Genomic DNA, 25,564 nt, shown 5'->3' with positions numbered 1-25,564 from the left:
CAGTTCTGCTAACGTTGGGTGCCTTTTTTGCTGAAAATTTGTCTTATTTGCATTGTTATGACCAGGACACACAAGGAGCTTCCGATGATTAAAATGATATGCAGCATGCCTATATTCTGTGAGCGACTGTGGCTGTACCTGCATACGGAATGCTATGTTACAGTGATTTCCATGAATACACTATTTCATATGCAGATACAGCCTCACTCATACACAGAATATAGGCATGCTGCATATCATTTTAATCAGCAGAAGCTGCTGGTGCCCCTAGGCATTCCAAATGCCCTAGGCATTTGCCTAATTTGCCTATGCCTAGGGCCGGCTCTGGCAGTCGCGATGCAGTTTCTTGGACAGTCTGCATTGAAAACCTACAGGTGGCGCTGTGGTTCCTGCTGTTGGCCTGCGACAAAACCTCTATCATCAAATTAGAGACAGAGCAGATCAAAACCCTGGATAATTAGATTAGCAATCATATAACCACGATCCCACTTTCCATGAACATCTCCAAAGATATAAAGATATAAATTACGAAAAATGTTGCCGTTAAAATTCAATCCGATTTACAATTATTATTTCATTTAATACACTTATGATACCTCTGTAAAAGTGCATGAATCTACTACACAAAGTCAATGCTAAGGCCAAACACCCCAGTGCGGTACTCTAATTAATTGCACTGACGTGAGATTCAACAAGGAAGATTCCTTCCCCTTCCCGATGCCAGCTTTACAGTCTCTGGTAATTGTCAGGAGCAGCACCATTGAATTATCATTGAGGATTTGAGATATCCTCATTAGGTTTAGTACATGCTGTGTGTGCAGTAAATGAGCGAAGATCAACTGTGCAGTTTTCATTTATTGTCTGCTTATTAATTTCTAGATCTATCTATCCCATGTCCTGAGTATAATTAACCTTCCATGAGTTTTAGCAAATGTATCATTTCCTAATGTTATCCTGCTCCAATAAGGTTCTAAAGAGAATAACAATGAACTTCGAATTCGATACTATTATTTCCTATAAAATAATAATACTTCTACTCACATACAAGGCCATTAACCTGAATACATCAACCTATAATCTCATTGCTTATTTCAAATTATATCCCCACCCTACCAGTCCGCTCTGCACAAGATCTGCGCCTCTCTTCTGCACGGATCACTAGCTCCCATTCACTATTACAGGACTATCATCGGGCTGCTCCCATCCTATGGAATGCCCTTCCACGCACAATAAGACTCTCCAATAGCCTCCAAACTTCCAAGCGTTCCCTGAAAACTCACCTCTTCAGGCAAGTTTATATTACAGACCCCCACATAACTTCCAGTAGCATTTATATCTAATTGCATCCCATCAGGACTGTCTAGTAATCTGATGGGACTGCCATGGAATCCTATCCTCGTGTATCCCTCCTATTATCTTGCGTGCAGGGCCATCCTACCTCCATGTCAGTCCCAGATTTTAATCACTGTAGTTTCCAATATAAGCTATAAACTACACTGCTTACTCTTATTAATCTCTGTGAACCGTTTGCTCCCCTACTATGTATATGATTACTGGGACACAAATTGCATTGTGCGGTTATTGGTAGGTGTCGTGTTGTACACAGCTGTTCTCATCTTCCTCACTGTACAAAACACTAATTCATTAAAGTTCCACCATAGTACCAGTGATTCCTGTGACAGCAATCGACTTCCAATCTTCAAAGTCAGTCAGCCATTAATTTGTGTTAACTGACAACTCTCCTATGTACTAATGACTGTCTGTAGCGAGTGAGGGCCACCTGCTTCATCTCAATGATCTCCTATAATTGTGTCTGATGTGATAATGACGTCACTGTCCTCGGAGACTCACACCTATGAGGAGAACACACTTGTGGGTTCCTAGTGAGCACCTGTACCAGACTACTCATGCTTATCTCTTCCCCAAAAAGACCCGTTCCATAGAGGCCAATTTATGGGTGTGGATCGTATTGTCGACCCGACTTATGTCGACAGTCATTAGGTCGACACTGTTGGGTTGACAGTCAACTAGGTCGACAGGGTTCTAGGTCAACAGATGTCTAGGTCGACATGGGACAAGGTCAACGTGGGTTTAGGTCGACAAATACGTTGGTTTAGGTCGAAATGGGTTAGGTCAACAGGTCTCGAGGTTGACATGGGTTTTTTCACTGTTTTTTTACCCGAATGTCGACACTGGTTGACAGTCAACTAGGTCGACAGGGTTCTAGGTCAACAGATGTCTAGGTCGACATGGGACAAGGTCAACGTGGGTTTAGGTCGACAAATACGTGGGTTTAGGTCGAAATGGGTTAGGTCGACAGGTCTCGAGGTTGACATGGGTTTTTTCACTGTTTTTTTACCCGAATGTCGACCTGTGGGGAGCTAGGTAACTGATAAGAAAGGTGTCACCACAGGTGCTGGCAATCATACATTACCAGGGAAGCCCAGAAACAGAGCACTGTGTCCTCCTGGAGAGGGGCATGCTGGGAGGTATGGATAATGTAGGATTGCCAGCACCTGTGGGGAGCTAGGTAACTGATAAGAAAGGTGTCACCACAGGTGCTGGCAATCATACATTACCAGGGAAGCCCAGGAACAGAGCAGTGTGTCCTCCTGGAGAGGGGCATGCTGGGAGGTATGTATAATGTAGGATTGCCAGCAGCTGTGAGGAGCTAGGTAACTGATAAGAAAGGTGTCACCACAGGTGCTGGCAATCATACATTACCAGGGAAGCCCAGGAGCAGAGCATTGTGTCCTCCTGGAGAGGGGCATGCTGGGAGCTATGGATAATGTATGATTGCCAGCACTTGTGGGGAGCTAGGTAACTGATAAGAAAGGTGTCACCACAGGTGATGGCAATCATACATTACCAGGGAAGCCCAGGAGCAGAGCATTGTGTCCTCCTGGAGAGGGGCATTCTGGGAGGTATGGATAATGTATGATTGCCAGCACCTGTGGGGAGCTAGGTAACTGATAAGAAAGGTGTCACCACAGGTGCTGGCAATCATACATTAAGAGGAAAGTCCAGGAACAGAGCATTGTGTCCTCCTGGAGAGGGGCATGCTGGGAGGTATGGATAATGTATGATTGCCAGCACCTGTGGGGAGCTCGGTAACTGATAAGAAAGGTGTCACCACAGGTGCTGACATTCATACATTACCAGGGAAGCTCAGGAGCAGAGCATTGTGTCCTCCTGGAGAGGGGCATGCTGGGAGGTATGGATAATGTATGATTGCCAGCACCTGTGGAGAGCTAGGTAACTGATAAGGTGTCACCACAGGTGATGGCAATCATACATTACCAGGGAAGCCCAGGAGCAGAGCATTGTGTCCTCCTGGAGAGGGGCATGCTGGAAGGTATGGATAATGTAGGATTGCCAGCACCTGTGGGGAGCTGGGTAACTGATAAGAAAGTGTCACCACAGTCGACCTTGTCCCATGTCAACCTAGACACGTGGGTTTAGGTTTAGGTCGACAAATACGTGGGTTTAGGTCGAAATGGGTTAGGTCGACAGGTCTCGAGGTTGACATGGGTTTTTTCACTGTTTTTTTACCCGAATGTCGACACAGTCGACATGGACACAGTTGGAAGTCAACCGCAGCCCCTCGCGTTGCTTACTTCCCTCGCAATGCTTCGGGCATGATGCCTCGCTGGCCTCGGCACACTATTTTATTCTACCACCATGCCCTAGTGGATGGTAGGGCATGAAATGCCGCCTGTCGGCACATGTCGCCTCGAAAAACAGTGAAAAAACCCATGTCGACCTCACGACCTGTCAACCTAACCCATGTCAACCTTACACATTTGTCGATCTAAAACCATGTCGACCTTGTCCCATGTCAACCTAGACACCTGTCGACCTTCATCCATGTCGACCTAGAACCCTGTCGACCTTGTTGCTTGTCCACCCAATGGTGTCGACCTAATGACTGTTGACCTAAGTCGGGTCGACAATACGACCGTATCCCCAATTTATGATGGATCACAAACTCAATGCGATCTGGGTGTGATCTTACTGCCCCACATCTTATTGTAATATACGATCCCATTGGATGGGCAGCCACAGGGACAGGGCCCAGGGCTTCGGAAGATGCCTGTAATGTGATCTGCCAGCTTCTGGGTGAGCTGCCCATGCATGACCAGCTCATATAGAGGATGATCTATATCGACTTATGTCTACAAAACTACATGAGCGTGATCTGTGGTATATAAATGTGATATCGATGAGACAGAGACAGGGCCGGCGCGAGCCGCTCAGCAGAGGCGCTGTGCTCTATAGGCCCTCTTCCCTGCTCTGCCACTCTGCCGAGTCTGCCACTGCATTGTGTGCACAGAATGGGACGTGTGTACGTGTATGTGTATGTATGTATATATGTGTGTATGTGTATATATATATATATATAGTATATTTAAAAAAAAAATATTAAAAATTCATGATCCACGTCTGATCCTTCAAATCCAGATGAGCATTAAAACAACCCAACGCATTTCGTCTTTAAAAATACTTCATCAGGGGTCAGACTGTAGGTGGTGGAAATATCATAACAAGAAAAAATTCATAGTGCAAAGACAATCTCAAATACAGTTATCAATGTTGTACATACCAATAGGTAATGAATCTGAGACCTGCTGTACCAAAACCGGTTATTTCAACTTATCCCAAGACCTAGATAAACATTATTCAAAATAACACATTATACTCAATGTAGGGGCGACCAAGCAACAGATGAGGAGGAACTGGATACAAATGCACAAATAGTATATCTCAAGAAGATACAACGATTCGGTTCTAATGGTCGACTTCAGCTGCGAGGAAAAGTTAGTGCCTATAGAGTAGACGGTGAATGGACTTTAGGGTTAATGGCAAAAAATTACGTCCAAAAGAGACACATTTTATAACATATAAAATTACATACCCAGATCAACAGAGCTGAATCAAACAAACTGGAACACGTAGGACTACAGGGTGCATGTCCTGAATACAATAACTACCTAGGTGGGTGAGTACAGAATGGGTAATAGTCCAGTGCAATGATACAAACTGGTGATAATTAAATCCTACAGCCTCCAAAAGAGGTTCAGCAATATAAATGGAAAAGAATGACAACTATATGAAATGACCTTTTAGAGTCAATTATATCATACAGACTTAATAGATTTTACTTAAATAGATATACACCCATAAGAATACCTTTTACAAGGCGGACATAAAGTTCATGCCTAATGAAAAAGAATACAAACTATACAGTATGATGTCCCATATAAAGACAAATACATAGTGACCAAAAATATCACAACGTAACCTTACCTTTGGGTCTAGGGTTTCTCAATATCCCCCAGGAAGTGTCAGACAAGTGTTCGCTAGCTGATATACACCGCTGGCCATATGATGTCACTTCCGGTCTGGAAAAATCTAAAAAAACGTGCAATAAAGCCATAATGCTGGCCAGAATCAACTATAAAATGAGTTAATAAGCCGTGAAAAAAAAGTCTCCTCCCACCACCATGGCGATGTGGTGTGCACTCAGCTGCTGAGGGGCTCAAACTTGGGCTGACGGACATTTGAAATATGGCTCCTGCCCACCAGCCTATCAGAGCTCAAGGACTGGCAGCTGTAGCTAGTGATTGGCTGCCAGACCGCCAGCTCCAATTGGCCCACTAGCCTGCACCATACTGTATTTCAAATATCTGTTGGTGATTGTATGAGCCGCTGAGCGCACACCACACAGGGCCGTGGCGGCGAGCTCTCTCCTCCCCTCTTATATGGCAGTAATATGAGAATTCTGTACGGTGCACTAATGTGGTCAATGGTTAAGGGCGCTTCTGGGGAAATTATGTGTAAAGGACATTACTGGGAGCATAATATGTAATGGACATTAGGTGTGTGGTATAATGTGTAATGGGCATTACATATGTGGCATAATGTTTAATGGGCATTATGATGTGTGTCAATGTGTAATGGGCAATACACATGTGTGACAGTATGTAATGGGCAGTACTGTATGCGACATAATGTGTATTTGGCACTACACTGTGCTGCATACTGTGTAATGTGTACTGCAGTGTGTGACAATGGGCCTTATTCTAGTTCTCTCTTTCTGACAACATCCTTCTTAGATGGACAAAACCATGTGCACTGCAGGGGGGCAGATGTAACATGTGCAGAGAGAGTTAGATTTGGGTGAGTTATTTAGTTTCTGTGCAGGGTAAATACTGATTGCTTTATTTTTACACTGCAATATAGAGCTTACTTTGAAGTAAAGCCCCACCCAAATCTAATTCTCTCTTCACAAGTAACATCTGCCCCACCTGCAGTGCACATGGTTTTGTCCATCTAAGAAGGATTTTGTAAGAAAGTGAACTAGAATAAGGCCCAATGTGTAATGGGCATTGTGGTGTGCGTAATCCTGGCGCATTGTGTCTAAGGGGCTCTATCAGATGCTATCACCGGTCAGACCCGGTATTTTGATCCTGGGTCCGACCCTTACACACTAAATTCATGTTTCCCATTATACACAGGTTGACCCGGGTTTAACCCTTCTTATAACCCAGGTTAAAATGCTGGGTTGGTCGACCCTGGTTATTCAGTTTGGTGCTTTCACATCACACCTCCACACGGCAATAACCCTGGGTATTATTTCGATCTGAAAGGGGTATAAGGGGCTCTACCTGGTGTAATGTGTACAAGTGGCACTACTATGTGGGTTAATGTGAATAACAGACATTCCTGTGACACTATAATCTGTCCACGCCACTTTCCCACAAAGCGATGCCCTATATTTTTGGTGCCCACCTTCAGCGCACAATGTTCCTATTTTGAGTATGGGTGACCCAAAGTATATTTTTGCACCTGGGCCCACAACTCACTAGTTCCGCCTCTGATTGCCAGCACCTGTGGGGAGCTAGGTAACTGATAATAAAGGTGTCACCACAGGTGCTGGCAATAATACATTACCAGGGAAGCCCAGGAACAGAGCATTGTGTCCTCCTGGAGAGGGGCATGCTGGGAGGTATGGATAATGTATGATTGCCAGCACCTGTGGGGAGCTAGGTACCTGATAAGAAAGTGTCAACACAGGTGCTGGCAATCATAAATTACCAGGGAAGTCCAGGAACAGAGCCTTGTGTCCTCCTGGAGAGGGGCATGCTGGGAGGTATGGATAATGTATGATTGCCAGCACCTGTGAGGAGCTAGGTAACTGATAAGAAAGGTGTCACCACAGGTGCTGGCAATCATACATTACCAGGGAAGTCCAGGAACAGAGCATTGTGTCCTCCTGGAGAGGGGCATGCTGGGAGGTATGGATAATGTTGGATTGCCAGCACCTGTGAGGAGCTGGGTAACTGATAAGAAAGGTGTCACCACAGGTGCTGGCAATCATACATTACAAGGGAAGCCCAGGAATAGAGCATTGTGTCCTTCTGGAGAGGGGCATGCTGGGAGGTATGGATAATGTATGATTGCCAGCACCTGTGGGGAGCTAGGTAACTGACAAGAAAGGTGTCACCACAGGTGCTGGCAATCATACATTACCAGGGAAGCCCAGAAGCAGAGCATTGTGTCCTCCTGGAAAGGGGCATGCTGGGAGGTATGAATAATGTATGATTGCCAGCACCTGTGGGGAGCTAGGTACCTGATAAGAAAGTGTCACCACAGGTGCTGGCAATCATACATTACCAGGGAAGTCCAGGAACAGAGCATTGTGTCCTCCTGGAGAGGGGCATGCTGGGAGGTATGGATAATGTTGGATTGCCAGCACCTGTGAGGAGCTGGGTAACTGATAAGAAAGGTGCCACCACAGGTGCTGGCAATCATACATTACCAGGGAAGCCCAGGAACAGAGCATTGTGTCCTTCTGGAGAGGGGCATGCTGGGAGGTATGGATAATGTATGATTGCCAGCACCTGTGCGGAGCTAGGTAACTGACAAGAAAGGTGTCACCACAGGTGCTGGCAATCCTACATTACCAGGGAAGCCCAGGAGCAGAGCATTGTGTCCTCCTGGAAAAGGGCATGCTGGGAGGTATGGATAATGTATGATTGCCAGCACCTGTGGGGAGCTAGGTACCTGATAAGAAAGTGTCACCACAGGTGCTGGCAATCATAAATTACCAGGGAAGTCCAGGAACAGAGCATTGTGTCCTCCTGGAGAGGAGCATGCTGGGAGGTATGGATAATGTAGGATTGCCAGCACCTGTGAGGAGCTAGGTAACTGATAAGAAAGGTGTCACCACAGGTGCTGGCAATCATACATTACCAGGGAAGTCCAGGAACAGAGCATTGTGTCCTCCTGGAGAGGGGCATGCTGGGTGGTATGGATAATGTTGGATTGCCAGCACCTGTGAGGAGCTGGGTAACTGATAAGAAAGGTGTCACCACAGGTGCTGGCAATCATACATTACCAGGGAAGCCCAGGAACAGAGCATTGTGTCCTTCTGGAGAGGGGTATGCTGGGACGTATGGATAATGTATGATTGCCAGCACCTGTGGGGAGCTAGGTAACTGATAAGAAAGGTGTCACCACAGGTGCTGGCAATCATACATTACCAGGGAAGCCCAGGAACAGAGCATTGTGTCCTTCTGGAGAGGGGCATGCTGGGAGGTATGGATAATGTATGATTGCCAGCACCTGTGGGGAGCTAGGTAACTGATAAGAAAGGTGTCACCACAGGTGCTGGCAATCATACATTACCAGGGAAGCCCAGGAGCAGAGCATTGTGTCCTCCTGGAGAGGGGCATGCTGGGAGGTATGGATAATGTATGATTGCCAGCACCTGTGGGGAGCTAGGTAACTGATAAGAAAGGTGTCACCACAGGTGCTGGCAATCATACATTACCAGGGAAGCCCAGGAGCAGAGCATGTTCTCCCTCATGGAGAGGGGAAGGTAGGCAAGTAAGTAGCAACATGGTTTGTCCCAGATACAAAGTTACCAATGCCCCTTTCGGGAACTGTCCTAATCTGGAACTTTATGTATTTCTGAATTGGGACCGGCCGTACCTTAGACCCGAACAGGGATTGTGGCTTCCAATCGGGTGAGCATAGCCTCTATTATAGGGGTGTGGCCTAGCTCCGTGACCCCCGTTATTGACAATTTTGGGGCGTACCAGTTGAATGCATAGGAAACTAGACAACAATGACTTACAGTACAAGGCTATTTAAATAAAGCTTAATAATTAGGGTGACAGAGACCTGGCTTTAGTGCCGCCTGGAAGAGTATGGAGTAAAACTCACATGTGGGGAGAGGGTCCTGCTCATGGTTACATTGTAAAGGGAAGGGGCATAAAGACAGGGGTGACAAAGAAGGGGTAGAAGTGGGTATCCAATTGGTAGTTAATACATTTGGATCATGGGCCACTAAACCTCTGAGCCCCGCAGCGGGAGCAGCCGCAAGGTGCGCCCACATGCGGGAATTGCGCACAACACAAACACAGGGCTGAATCTAGTATTTTTCCTGAACACATTTTGGAATTTCCCCTGTATTATGCATTTCTTATGAACCGGAGCCCTCTGGGTGGCAGTCTTACCCCAGACAACCGTCATCACCGTCTGCAAATATGAGAAATAACAATCCTATAAATATATGTTAATAACAGAGAAGAAAACAATGAGATAAGAGCTACGAGCATCAATCAATAACCGGCCTACAAGTCTACAGCAGACACTAAATACCCACAGAAAAGTGGATGACACAGTCCGTGCCGGCACTTACAGATAGTAACGACACACTGCCAGTCGGGAATGATGTTACCCGTTTATACATTGAAATAGATAAAAAATAATAAATATAATTATATTACTCTGAAAGCATATAGTATGTATTATGGATAGTCCCTCTGTGCTTTATTATCAGACGTAATATACAATTGGCAGGCTCTCTGTGTGCGCGTGAGATCTGGCCCCTTACGGTGATACACAATGAGAAGCATTATGGGAAATGTTATAATGATCTCTATAACATGTTGCTAGTCAGAAATCGCTATATCGTTCTTTCCAAGTCCTCCCGGCATACTGTGCTTTAGAGGAGAACTTGAGTTGTAGGTCAATGGCTGGGTGGACCTGGCTTGAACTTTGGATAACAGTATGTTAATGGTTGGTCAGAGATATGTAACTTGATTTTCAGATAAGCATTTGGTTGAGCTTGGTATTCATTCTATGCGAGTTCAACTGTGAGTCCTGGAGAACCGTTCCTGGGGCAAACATTGCCCTAGGAGGCCTCCTCTGTTCTTGTCCGCCTACATGATAGTCAGACTCAATGGGGAAGGTGGAGGTGCATGGTGGGAGGTCCATATGCCACCAATAAGACATGATTTGAATACATGCTCTCTCCAGCAAGGCCAATCTGCTGCGCTATATAAGACGCTGTAACGGAATCTGCTGCGCTATATAAGACACTGTAACGGAATCTGCTGCGCTATATATAAGACACTGTAATGGAATCTGCTGCCCTATATAAGACACTGTAACGGAATCTGCTGCGCTATATAAGACACTGTAACGGAATCTGCTGCTCTATATAAGACCCTGTAACGGAATCTGCTGCACTATATAAGACACTGTAACGGAATCTGCTGCGCTATATAAGACACTGTAACGGAATCTGCTGCGCTATATAAGACACTGTAACGGAATCTGCTGCACTATATAAGACACTGTAACGGAATCTGCTGCGCTATATAAGACACTGTAACGGAATCTGCTGCACTATATAAGACACTGTAACGGAATCTGCTGCGCTATATAAGACACTGTAACGGAATCTGCTGCACTATATAAGACACTGTAACGGAATCTGCTGCGCTATATAAGACACTGTAACGGAATCTGCTGCGCTATATAAGACACTGTAACGGAATCTGCTGCGCTATATAAGACACTGTAACGGAATCTGCTGCACTATATAAGACACTGTAACGGAATCTGCTGCGTTATATAAGACACTGTAACGGAATCTGCTGTGCTATATAAGACACTGTAACGGAATCTGCTGCGCTATATAATACACTGTAACAGAATCTGCTGCGCTATATAAGACACTGTAACGGAATCTGCTGCGCTATATAAGACACTGTAACGGAATCTGCTGCGTTATATAAGACACTGTAACGGAATCTGCTGCGCTATATAAGACGCTGTAACAGAATCTGCTGCGCTATATAAGACACTGTAACGGAATCTGCTGCTCTATATAAGACTCTGTAACTGAATCTGCTGCGCTATATAAGACACTGTAACGGAATCTGCTGCGCTATATAAGATGCTGTAACAGAATCTGCTGCGCTATATAAGACACTGTAACGGAATCTGCTGCGCTATATAAGACACTGTAACGGAATCTGCTGCGCTATATAAGACGCTGTAACGGAATCTGCTGTGCTATATAAGACACTTTAACGGAATCTGCTGCACTATATAAGACACTGTAATGGAATCTGCTGCGCTATATAAGACGCTGTAACGGAATCTGCTGCGCTATATAAGATGCTGTAACGGAATCTGCTGCGCTATATAAGACACTGTAACGGAATCTGCTGCGCTATATAAGACACTGTAACGGAATCTGCTGCGCTATATAAGAAACTGTAAATAAATAAATAAAATAATAAGATTGTAATGGTCAACTGTTGTGTTTCTTTGCTGTCCATATATTAATTCCTTGAAACCTAAAGAACATATAATCCCACCAGGAACAACTCCTGTGCTACAGTATGTTATGTGTATATGGGACATCACTGGGCAGTGTAATGTAAATAATGGACACCACTGTGCCATGTAATGTGTCTAAGGTACACTACTGTGCGGTGTAATGTGTATAAAGGACACTACTGTGTGATGTAATGTAAATAATGGACACCACTGTGCGGTGTAATGTGTCTAAGGTACGCTACTGTGTGGTGTAATGTATATAAAAAATACTACTGTGTAGTGTAATGTGAATAATGGGCACTACTGTGTGGTGTAACGTGACTAACACGCATCATTGTACTGTGTAATGTATATAAGGGACACTACTGTGCAGTTTAATGTGTATAAGTGATGCTATTAAGCTGTTTAATATGAATAATGGACACTACTGTGCAGTGTAAAATGAATAACATACACTATTGCGCAGTGTAATGTGAATAACAGACACTACTGTGCCATGTTATGTGAATAATGGACACTTCTGTGCTGTGTAATGTGTCTAAGGGACACTACAGTGCAGTGTAATGTGTATAAAGGACACTACTCTACAGTGTAATGTGAATAAAGGACACTACCTTGCCGTTTAGTGTGTCTTAGGGACACTACTGTGCTGTGTAATGTGTATTAGGGACTCTACTGTGTAGTGTAATGTGAATAATGGACACTACTGGATGGTGCAACATGAATAATGGACACTACTGTGCCATTTAATGTAAATAACAGACACCATTGTACTGTGTAATGTATAAAAGGGACATGACTGTGTGGTGTAATGTGTATAAGAGACACTATTGTGTGTTGTAATGTGTATATGGAACACTACTATGCAGTGTAATGTGTACAATTGGCACTTCTGTGCGGTGTTATGATTTATAATGGACACTACTCTGCTGTGTAATGGGTATAAAGGACACAACTGTGATGTGTCATGTGAATATTGGACATTACTGTGCTGTGTAATGTGTATAAGGGACACTACTGTGCTATGTAATGTGTATAAGGGACACTACTGTGCTGTGTAATGTGTATAAGGGACACAACTGTGCTGTGTAATGTGTATAAGGGTCAGGACTGTGCTGAGTAATGTGAATAATGGACACTACTCTGCAGTGTCATGTGTATAAGGGACACTTCTGTGTGGTGTAATATGAATAAAATACACTAATGCGCAGTGTAATGTGAATAACAGACACTACTGTGCCATATTATGTGAATTGTGGACACGTCTTTGCCGTGTTATGTGAAAAATGGACACTACTGACACAATATTTAATGTGCCATTTATTTGTGTCACTTCACTGTAACTAAGTTTCACCTATTTGAAATGACTGGATGTGAATGTTATTGAGGTGAATAATACTCAAAAATAAAAAGGCTCAAATTATGTGATTTTAGCTTTTTTGTAAATTCTTGGAAAAAATACAAAGCCAAAAGTAGTAACCGACGAAAATTATGACCAAAACCAGCAAAAACGGTCCTGCGCACATCAAACGGGGCGTCTCGGTCTACTGGTCCAAAAACAGACTTATCCTTTCTATTAGGAAGAAAGGTTTATGTACATCCTTACAGTATGTGACATTGGTCGGCCCATGCTGCCTGTAACGAGTTCTTCATTCTTTACGGGATGATTCTGCGGCGCAGACAGCAGAGAACTGAAAGTAATTCATTTTAATATGTTCATTGATACAGAAAAAGAAGATCAGCGATAATAATTTGCATCATTAAGTGAGCTGAGTTCATGGTTTTACCCTCAACAGAAAAATAACCATCAAATATTTTTATGTTATTTTATGTTTTAACAGTAAATTCCCTGAAACTAAGCGAGAGAAAGAAGCGAACTGTATAACAAATGGGAATTATTGACTATAACAGAGGCAGAGAGACGTAATAAGGTCCGGCTATGCCGTACAGTGCATCTCCTTTACCAGAGACCATGAAATGTTACTGCGAGCTGGGTATACGTTTAGGTATTCGCCAATAACGCATTTCACTTCAGAGGCTCGCTACAATCCTCTTTGAGTAATAACCGACAAGATAGGAAGAAAGTATCAATTTTCCTGCCTCGGAAAGTCCAAATGATCTTTAACTGTGAATCCCCGTAGTGCTATAAGATTAATAATTTATCTATTGACAAAAGTGATTGAACTCTACAACACCGAGCCGTAGTAGGTCTGATTCTTGCAGCTCATTACGTTTGAAGCCGGCAAGGAACGAGCTAGGATCAAAGCATTTTAACACCTACTTGGGTAGGACAAAATAAGGATTTCTCGTAACATAAGGCACAGGTGCGGAGGGAGAAGATTTGTGGCTATTTTTCAGAATGTTGAAATAAATGACTTCGTTCTTCTTGGCGCCTCTAACCTAAGATAATGCTCGTCTGACGTCTGTGGACTTTCTTCTACGATTTCTATGGCATCTCGAAAGTAGGGCAAAGCATTGTGGGCAAAACAGACAGGTCCGATTTCAGGTGGTAAGGAGCCAAACGGTGACCACTGTGTAGCTGCAAATTTCATTCAGTAAAATGTTTCGGTTGGACATAGCCTAGCCTCATTGGTGTTATCTTATAATCATGTGAGGAATACATAATATGTTATGGACTTAAGTTGCCGACAGCCATAGCTATCTACACCCTGCTGGTATAACCGTGCCGGTCAAGTAATTGTCGGTAATTCAGTTGTAGGTAAATCATACTAAGCCCCCAAATATTGTCAGAATGGGATTCTGGTGCCGGTGTCATAGCTGCTGGCGTGATTCCGGTGGTAGTTGAGATGTCTGCGGTCAGTAGAGCGAATGCCAACATCCGAACTGCTAGGGTACTGAACGCATCCCCTTGGACATCTCTGGTCTTCAAGCTGAAATCTAAATTGTAGTGTAAAAATAAAGCAGCCAGTATTTACCCTGCGCAGAAACAACTTTATCTCTGCACCCATTGCATCTGCCCCACCTGCAGTGCAGTATGGTTTTGTCCATTTACAAACAAAATGTGTCCTGTGATCACGTCTGAATTAGGCCATAGCACCAGCCAATCAACTTCCAACTGTTATTTTACTAACATAGCCTGTACCATGGCAGTTAGGAGCTGATTGGCTGCTACTTTATCGCTCTCCAAGGCTTAGTACATCTCCATAATTACTCATCACTGGGGGAGCACAGTAACTAAGGAGGGGGGGGGGGGGTTACAGAACATATTACTGATCGCAGAGGCATGTTACAATGCAAGATCTACAGATGGAGTTGTGCTCGTTGTTTTCGCTGGCGTGCCTGACAATCTTATCTGGCGGCTGGTGCGTTGGAGCATGTGGACACGTGAGCATCTCATACACTTGCGCATCCATTGCCTGGAAATGGGGCACACAAGCTTCGGTGATGCATGCACACCAGAATTGCTGACGGCCCTCAGCATTTGGTGCACCGATGACGGCAACAACCATTGCGGCTCACCAGATTGTTCACACAGCTAAGGCTAAGGTGTAAATTGAACCCATGACCTCAGTGCTATGAGGCAGTAATGCTAACCATTACACCATCCGTACTGCCTGTCACAGACAATGGTTCTCTTACCACATGGTAAGATTATGTAGCCATGGGATCTGAAGGAGGTTAGTCCAAACACTTTGATTCCAAACAAGGTTGGATTTTATTGAACATAAATGATACAAGTGATAGATGATAAACAGCAGTCAGTATGATAAGGCAGAAATCTGTGGTTGGAAAGTACTGCAATGCCGAACAGTACTATGATTCTCCAATAACACAGTGACATGCTTAAACATATGAAGACCCTTTTCTAGAGCCAAGTAAACAACATGCACCTGTAGTCTAATCAACCTGACCTTTGAACCTGGTGACAGTGATGTTATTGTGGCTGTTGAGTCATGCACACTATCACTCAGTTATTAAACAGCTTGTAGCTTTTAAACATTTAACAAATTTTCAAAAACGTATGCGGAAGCTGCTGTCCTTGCATAATGTAACAAAGAGAACAAAACATAGACACACAGCTCTACTTAATAAACACAGACACATACGATTTTCAAAGGAGACATTTCTGTCTCACACCTCTTAGTCCTTTCTTATAAGAAAACAATAACTTTTTCTTCAGCCTCTTTTCTCTAGAAGGAACACTCCAGGGAGCAGGACCTTCAGTCTCTAAATGTGCGATTGAATTTACTCATAACACAAGTGTAGTGCAGTGAGTGCAGCGCAGCAGAACGCACACACCTAATACACATCAGACAGATTCTTGTCAATGTATCAATAATTATATGGTTTATATTTGAGTGATTATAAAGCCAACTTACAATTAATACAGATGTACCCACGCTGATCTATCTTGTGCGAATCACCACATGTGGATTCCGCTGTGATTGGCGTGATCCCGTCGGCATGTGCGCTAGTCTAACTTGCTCATTAGGAGCATAGAAACGCATTGAGCTTTGATATTGCAGTGCGGTGACTCTGAACCGTGGGTGCCAATATGGCGCCACATATGGGAATAGATGAGAGCAGCTCCAACTGTATACAGCAAAGATTATGTGAGAGTAAATGTGAAATAATTAAACCGCACGCAAAGAAAATGTTGGGAGTCAGCGCGCACAGTGTCGCATTTGTCATTTGACCAAATACCATCATTCGCGGCTCCTTAGGGGCAGGGGGGCTGAAATTATGCAAATCACATCATTTAGTACCACCCCCTAGGAGTTCTATTTCAGATAGGATGTTGCTATCTATTATCTTCTAGAAGGTACTAAATAAATAAAAAGTAGCAACATCCCATCTAAAATAGAACTCTCACCTTCAGTAAATGTACAAGACAGTCTCAGAAATGTATTGGGGGATCTTTGGGAAGCGGCTTAGTGGGGGCAGAGAGATGGTCTGTTTTATGGGCATTTTATGCATACTTGCCCACCTTAAGTGTCTCCTCTCCAGGAGGAGCCCAGAGAGGAGACTCTGCAGCTTTTCCAGGGGGGCAGGGATGGGGCTTGCTGTCATTAAGCTCCACCCCCATTCCTGCAAATGAAGTGATTTGCAGCTCTTTGAGAGGGGGTGGTACTAAATGTGATTTGCATTCTTTTATCCCCACCCCCCCAAAGAGCCGCGAATGCCAGTATTTGGCCAGCAGAGAGAGGAGGTGCAGGGGCCGATGCGAGGGCTTCGCTAAATGCGGGAGACTTGCCCACCCTCCCAGGGGGTGGCGGCGGTGTGACCCAATTTTCGGGATTAGGTAAGTATGGTGTTATGGGAGTGTACCGGGGTGTTTCTGAGTTGATTGTGGAGAATCTGTACTTAGCATGGGGCTTTTACAAGTTTCGATAGTGTGATAGATGTCTAAAGCTGCACCAAGCCCTTGCACACTCAGATTCACGCTTGTACACCGGGGAAGGGCTTGTCGCGCCATTCGCTTATAGCAGTAGACAGGACCGGTGTAAGGTTTTTTGGCTTCCTAGGCAAAACTTCAGTTTACTGCTCCAACCAGCACCCACAAGCCAATACCATATTTCCAGAACCTCGGGTGAACGTGTGTAGGTGGCGTTTTATAAGTCCTACAAGGATGCTTCACACAGGGTCAACCTTAATTGTGTTATAGTCACTGGAGTCCCCCAGATTCTGGAGCCCCTGGGCAAGCACAGTGAGGCATCTGGCCTGGAGTAGGGTCAGTAATGTCAGCCTTGCGAGTTGCTGCTCTACGTGCCCAGGTGTCGACATTGACACAAAAAAATGGAAAAAATCATGTTGACCTTCTAGTGTGTTGATATTTTCCATGATGGCTGTTTATCCATGTCGACCTTTGTCAATGTCCACATAGTGCATGTCGACATATTGGTGTTGACAAATTGACTGTCTATTTTAGACCCGATTCCAGGGCTGCTGAAAAGCAGAGCCCTGCGTTCAGACAGCCGCCACTCGCCAGAGTGAAAGGGGCACATCCATTGTCATCACCCTCACCAGGGGACGATCACCCCACGGTGCGCAGCATCTGAGGAGCCCAGGACTTACTCACCGGCTGCAATGAATCAGGCTGATCGGGCCGGATCTGACGTCAACGCCCCTACCTGAAAATGGGTGTCCACACCTGCACCCCAATTAAACGGTTAGTGCCGGCCACCTGTGAATTAACTTGCGGTCCTTTTACGTGCAATATATCGCATGCGATCCCATTCCCCGCTGCGGGAGCCGATGGACCCTTGGTGCAGCAGTGACAATCTCCGGCTCCGATCTGATGTGCACGGGACACATGCAATTTGGGCCCTTTTCAGCCGATTCCTTGGCCCGATTCCTAGAAATTGGATGAAAATGGCCCAAATCGTACTAGTGGATGGGGGCTACTTAGAAATTTCCAGAGATCTGCGCATGCACAGACTGCATTCTTGCCGACGTTTAAGAAGTGATGACGCAACAGTTGTGGCAATGGACCATTGCAGGGCCGGTGACGCTGCGTTTTGTAGAACCGGTCCAGAAAACACAGGTGTGTCTGTACAGCTCGAGGGGAGGGCTAGCCTGTGGCATCTGCAGGACATCATACACAGCCGATGTGCCTTCTCTTACGAGTCGCTCCACTGCTGGATCTGGCCAACTTTGACCACACCCCATTTACTGGTGACCACGCCCATCTACACATGGCCACACCCCTCACTTGTACCATTTTTTAATCATGAGATGTTGGAGGGTATACAATTCTGTACAGAATAACCGTTCACTATGCTCTGGGGTGTATTCACAGCATATCACATTTCTGTCCATTTTCAGAACAAATTCGTACTGCGATCTGAATAAGGGCCATTGTTCTGAATACAATGTGGATTCCTCTGGGTTATTATAACAGGCGAGGAACATAATATTGACATTGAGATTGCCGACACGTTTTAAATATTAACCTTCAGAGTGTTGACATCTATTGTTTTGATATATTGATATGGAAATTAGAGTATTATAATTAAATGTAAAAGTATAAAATGTATTCAGAAAAGGTGTTTTATTGTGGAATATTATATACGGTAAGTGTACATACAGTGGCGTAGCTACGTTTTGGGCGCCCCCCCCGCCGTTAGGGGGGGCGCCCCCCCCGCCACCGCTTTGCCAAGCATCCCCCCCCCGCCGCCCATGCAACCCCCCCCCCCCCAAATCCCCCGCAGCCTTACCTATCTCGCTGGTCCCGGCGTCTCCGTTCTTCTGCTGAGGACCACCACAAAATGGCCGCCCCCATTCAGCAGACAGTTTCAGAGAACTGTGTGCTATATGGGGGCGGCCATTTTGCGGTGGTCCTCAGCAGAAGAACGGAGCCGCCGGGACCAGCGAGATAGGTAAGTCTGCAGGGGATTTGGGGGGGGGGGTGTAACTGTAGCACCGCAGCCCCCGGCGCCCCCACATGCACAGCGCCCCCCCCCCGCGGTGGCGGAGGCTGCGGTGCTATAGTTACGCCGCTGTGTACATATAAATGGCAGTATTAATTACATGAATAAAGAATGAATTTAGTCATGGACAAATGGGAATACTGTGTAGGTGTTGGAATTGTGCTTATTAGCGCGCTTTACTGTATGTAAGGTCTGCGCGCATATTACGTGTCTGTTACATAAATGTCTATTAATCAGAATTAAATGAGAAAAGAGAGAATTGTTCTAAGGCTGTAACCAAACTCTTTCTGTAATGAAAAAAACCATGTGCACTGCAGGTGGGGCAGATGTAACCAGGGCTGCCTTCAGAAATTGTGGGGCTCGGGACTGACAAAAAAGGAAGCCCCCCCCCCCCCAAAAAAAAAATATTTTAGTCAGATATTTTGGCTGCACCCCTCTAGTCGGCGCCTCACGGATGGCGCAATCAATTTGAGTTTTGTCAAAAAACCTAACTGACACAAAACCTAAGTGACACTGCAAATGCCCATTACATACTATGCCCCACACTGTAATGCCCAATACATATTATACCCCACACCATAATGCCCCATACATATTATACCAGACACCATAAAGCCTTTAACGTAATATGCTACAAACCATAATGCTCATTACATATTATGCCACAGAACTGCCGCTTACCTACATGCTTGTTGCCACAGGGTGGGGGGTGGTTGCATGGGGGTTACATGCTCCTTACCATGTGTTTAATGCTACTTGCCATTGATTTCATGCTCCTTGCCACGGGAAGGAGGGGGTTAAATGATCTTTGCCATGGGGGACTTTCTTGCTCATTGCCCAGGTGGACTTACTTGATTGTTGCCATGGGAGACATACATGCTTCTTGCCCAGGGGTGCGCACTGCAGTTATGGTTACATGCTCGATGCAGAGGGGTGTGCACTCCATGCCAGTGCTCCTGGAATCTGCACTTCCGGGTAGCGCTGAGCGCTCTGTGCACTCCTGTCAGATTCTAGAGGTGCAGGAGCACCTCCAGCATCTGTCCCTGCCTCTGCGTCCTCTCCTATGTTCTCTTCAGAACAGTAGGGCCTGGGACAAGTCTGCAGCTGGCACCCCCTGATGGCGGCCCTGGATGTAACACACGCAGAGAAAGTTAGATTTGGGTGGGGGGTGTACTTCAAACTGATATCTATATTGCAGTGTAAAAATAAAGCAGCCAGTATTTACCCTGCACAGAAACAATAAAACACCCACATCTAAAGGCCCCCATACACTAGCCGATTTTGGTCACATTTCAGCCAGATCAGTCGGATCTGGCCGAAATCGGACCAAAATCGGCTAGTTTTGATGTACCCTCAGATCCGATGCGCGGTCCCGTGCGCATCGGATCTGCGTCGGGTGGTCGGACCTGCTGCACGTCCGACCACCCGACTTGGGACCTAGTGGGGCGGCGCGGCGGTAGAGGGAGCAGGCGTGGCTGGGGGCACTGCGGGGGACACAGGCGGCATAGAGCCGGGCAGGGGGAGCCGGCGGGAGCTGTCAGTACGGAATAAAAAAAAAAGCCCATACAATGAATGGGCGGCCTGTGATTGGCTGAGCGCTCTCTCAGCCAGTCAGCAATTGGCTGAGAGAGCGCTCAGCCAATCACAGGCTGCCCATTCATACATAGCAGCAGCGGGGACGGGCAGCGCAGTGGCGGCTATTATATTTTTAAAATACTTGTCAAATGACCGGCCGCTCTCTGATTGACTGAGAGCTCTCCGGCCAATCAGAGAGCGGCCGGTCATTTGACAAATATTTTAAAAATCTAATAGCTGCCACTACGCGTCCCGTCCCCGCTGCTGCTATGTGTAAGTACACTGCCCGGCCAGGTCAGCAGCGCTCACCGCACCCGCCGCCCGCCCCCACCACCGCTGGCCACCGCTGCCCGCCCCCACCACCGCCGCCGCTGCCCGCCCCCACTACTCCTCACCGCCCTCCAGCTCCCCGGGGTTTTTTTTTACATGGGATAAATCGCATGCGATTTATCCCATGTAAAAAATGGCACATCAAGTGCCAAATTGTATGTGAGCCTCCCGGGGATCTACCCCACCTGCATGCACATGGTTTTGCCCATTAGAGAAAGATTTTGCTTTTGCGAGCTAACCTGAATCACCTCTTTCCCCCCCATATTTGTTCCAGTACCTGCGCCAGTTATGGGGATGGCATTACCCCGATGTTACAGCTGATATACAATATTTAGTAAAGTTTTGGTAAATCGGCATCAATTCAATTCACAAACAAAATTAGGAATCAGTAAAATTTGACCGCTACAAAGTACACAATGAATTTTTTAGTGTTTAATAAACCATATATATGAGGAACGAGGCCCACAGTAAGAACAAGCTGATTGTGCAGCGCTCGTGTTATGAATTGTAAAAGATGTGTATCCGGACTGTGTAATGTAAAGTGATGTTTTACTGGGCACATAGACAATTAATGGCTGATTTTATTTTTTTTCTCAAGATGTATCAAACCTAGCAATTTATTTATAAGATAAACACAGTTGGATTATAGTAATGTGTGTCATTAATGAGATAATAACAGTGCAAAGGGCCGATAGTGGGGGGGGGGATAAATAGAGAGCAATGGGGAGAGAGAGCAATAGGGAGGGAGAGAAAGATGACAGAGAAAGTGAGGGAGGGGGAAATGGAGAGGGAGAGAGATAGAGAGAGGGGGTGGGGAGGAGGGGAGCAAGAAATAGATAGAAAGAACGATAGGGAGGGAGAGAGAGATGACAGAGAGAGTGAGGGATAGGGAAAAGGAGAGAGAGAGAGTAGGAGAGATAGGGAGAGAAAGAAAGGAGATAGAAAAATAGGGAGAGACAAAGAGATGAGTGAGAGGGAGAAAGAGAGGGAGAGAGAGAAAGATATTGGGAGATAAGAGAAAGAGAGTAGAGATAGAGAGAGGGGGATATATAGAGATATAGGGAGAGAGAGGGGGGATAGATAGAGAAATAGGGAGAAAGCCAGAGAGAGAGAGAGAGAGAGAGGAGAGGGATAGAGAGAGGGATGGGGGAGATAGATAGGGAGAGAGCGAGAGAGGAGAGGGATAGAGAGAGAGATGAGGAGAGGGGAGATTTGGAGAGAGATTGAGGGAGAGAGTTAGAGAGTACATTTAAAAACAAGGCAAAAAGGGACTTTTTACACTGTGTTTTACCATTTCATACAGATGGGGCCGGGCTCTTCTTTGCTGGCGAATCGCCAGAACGTCACCGCTGGCGATCCGCCAGCAGCCCGCCTCGCCATCTGACTGAGATGCGCGTGCGTCTCACATGCACGCACGTCTCAATCTCCGTCGGCGGGGTGACGGGAACCCTGTCCGTCTCCGCTTCAGGGAGACAGACAGGGTTAGGGGGGGGTGCGGGCAGGCGGCGGGGACCCCGGGGAACCGCTGACAAGCCGGTGGTGACCCGGGGGAAGCGCTGGAAGCGGGACGCGCGCGCCCCCTTCTCGCTATACAGATGGCGGCTGGCGGGGGATGGCGGCTGGTGTCGCCATCGCCATCCCCTGCAAAGATGAGCCATGCCCCATCTGTATGTATTGATGTATGCCCACTGTTTTTTCGTGTTTTTTCTGTGTTTTTCTTAACACTCCCATAAAACGTTTCCACCCCAACGCGCCGACTTCAGGTCAATCACTTGCGAATGCCATGCATTTAGAGAAAGTTGCAGAACTTCATTGCAGGATGGCCTCAAGTATACGTACTGCAAAGTGTATCAATTATCGACCACTGGGCAACTTCGCAGCTGTGCATTTAGGTGTGAATCCGGTCCCCTGTATGAAGCGTCAGTAGGTAATCGGTGATCTCCTGCACATTTGTGAAAGGAAATTGGGCTGATCCTTTTGACGGGTAATCTGGATTTGTTTATGCATTGACCGTACGATGGTCTGATTGATATATGAATCCTAAAGGTACAAGGCTGGGATGAAAAGGAACATCTCCGTGGCTACGGTATATGGTTCTTATTTGTGGACACGTTTGAACACTTTGTTTGTACATGGTGACTCAGTCTATCCTCAATGTAATGCAATATTCACTTTTCAACATAGTCCCCCGTCCCGTTCCACGCATGTGCACCAACTACATTGAAAAGTGAATATTGCATTACATAGAGCAGTGACTCTCAAACTGTGGGTCCTGACCAAGGGCGTAACTACCATAGGTGCAAGGGGCCCAGAGCTGAAGGGGCCCCATCTTTACCATCTAAGTAATATGTTTTACATACATTTATCACCATCAATTGCTAAAAAGGGGGCCCTTACAAACTGTTGCTATGGGGCCTACGAATATCTAGTTACGGCCCTGGTCCTGACCATCTCAGCATGGGGTTATGACTCCACATCGCTGACCCTCAGACTGATGACTTTTTTTAGTCTCTCGGTCAGTGATCCAAGTCATCTATAGTGAAGAGGCGAGATGCTGGCCTTCTGGCAGTGTGGCAAAGAAAAAAGCCATATCTGATAAAAGGAAAAGATTAATATGGGCAAAGGAACACAGACATTGGACTGAGCAAAATGAGGACAAGTAGCCGCCGCAGCACAACCTCTCTCCCCAGCTCAGCACACGCTGCTCAGTGCCCTGTGCTGAGCTGGGGAGAGAGAGACAGCTGCAGTGGCAGCTTTCACCTCTCTCCCTATCGTTTATTTATTTTTCACGGTGACGTGACCCCGCCCCCTCCTGGAGGTCCTGCCCCCACCAGTGACCATGCCCCCTCTATTTTACCAGGGCCCGATCAACCTATGAGCACCCCTGGTGGTGTCTGTGACATCCTGTTTGGTACCAATACAGGTGCCGGCCCCTGAGTAATTGGCATGGTGCCTAGGTATCTATGACGCATTTCGGAGGTTCTCTTAAGACATATTCCTCTATCTTCTCTCATCAAACTGGTATAGGTACGGCATTGACAGATACAAGTGTGTTTCTGGGAGTATAATCCACAATATTCCCATTAATAAAAATCTACAGTAGCTGATGTTTAGGGTTTTCGGAAACTATGTCACAATTGGAGTTTTAGATCTTGTGAAAATGTAAACATGTAATACACTGGAATCACAATAAGAATTGACAATGGTTGGCTTGTCCTTAGGCTGTAAAGGTAGATTAGAATTGCAAATCAGTAGCAGATGTCAGAAATTCAGGGCAGCACATGGGTAGATGAGTTCAGAATTGCCCATGGGTCGGAGAAAGTGGGGATATCAGGATTGCAATCAGGTAGCAGAGTGTCGGGGGCTCGGTACTGCACACAAACAGCAGAACGTCACAAACACTGAATTGCACATGGGTTGTAGAGTGTCAAGTCGTTATTATTGTAAGGTAAAGTGTCAGGAAGTCACGTGTGCACATCGGCAGCCAGTTGTGTTAGAAACTAGTGAGTGTCGGCTGAGTCCTCCCCAGGGTACGCATCTGTCTCTATTGGGTAACTAGCGGACACATCCGTACAGTGGTCTAGCGTCTATACAACTTTACCCTCTTCATATGACAGCTTTGCTTTGCTCTAGATCCTACCATATACAGTGGCGTAGCTTTGTTTGGGGCGCCCTCCCGCCGTTAATGGGGGGCGCCCCCCCCCCCCGGCTGCCCGTGCCCCCCATGCCCCCTCCCCCCATTGCCGCAGGCTTACCTGTCCGCCGCGCGTCCCGGCTCCCCTCCTGGCTTCAATTAATTCTATGCAGACGGACCACGATAAAATGGCCGCCCCCATACCGCAGACAGTTTCAGAGAACAGTCTGCTTTATGGGGCGGCCATTTTATCGTGGTCCGTCTCCATAGCATTGATTGAAGCCAGGAGGGGAGTCGGGACGCGCGGACACTGGACAGGTAAGCCTGCGGGGGATGGGGGGCGGGGGGATTACTATAGCACCGCTGCCCCCCGGCTCCCCCATATGCACAGCGCCCCCCCGCGACCGCGGGGGCTGCGGTGCTATAGCTACGCCACTGACCATATATCAAATGATCTGATGGTATTAACCAGGGACGCTGACAGGGGGCTGCCGTGGGTACAACTGTCCCTGGCCCCCGCCTCTGGAGGGGCACGGGCAGCTGCCCACAGTGGCACCTCACCACCCCCCACACCCGCACAATGCATATATCCCCCCCGGCGCCCCCGGCCAGGCACGCACAATACACAGTGCAGCCTGCAGAGCGCCGAGCCTAGGATACAGAGGGGTGCTCCGAGTCCCGACTGTTGGAGGAGGGAGAAGATGCCGCGCCGCTGCAGCTGGAGGGAGATGTTGGTAAGTAATACTATTTGGGGGGCGTAGGGGGAGGCGGGGTGCCGGCGGGGGGGGGGCCTGAGGTCAGTCCCGGGCCCCAACATTACTAGTGGCAGCCCTGGTATTAACCACCACACAGTGGGGCAGATTTACTAAGGAGGTGATTGGCTGGTGCACTTTATCTCCACTCTACCAGGCATAAGGGCCCAATATTTGCTGCTATATCCTCGAAAAAAAACAATTTTGGGCAGCAGCGAATCGCATCACTGGGCTACCTA

Source organism: Crinia signifera, chromosome 5 (genome assembly GCF_055691185.1).
Source record: "Crinia signifera chromosome 5, ASM5569118v1, whole genome shotgun sequence".
Classification (NCBI taxonomy): Eukaryota; Metazoa; Chordata; class Amphibia; order Anura; family Myobatrachidae; genus Crinia; species Crinia signifera.
Note: the sequence above shows the minus strand (reverse complement) of the source record.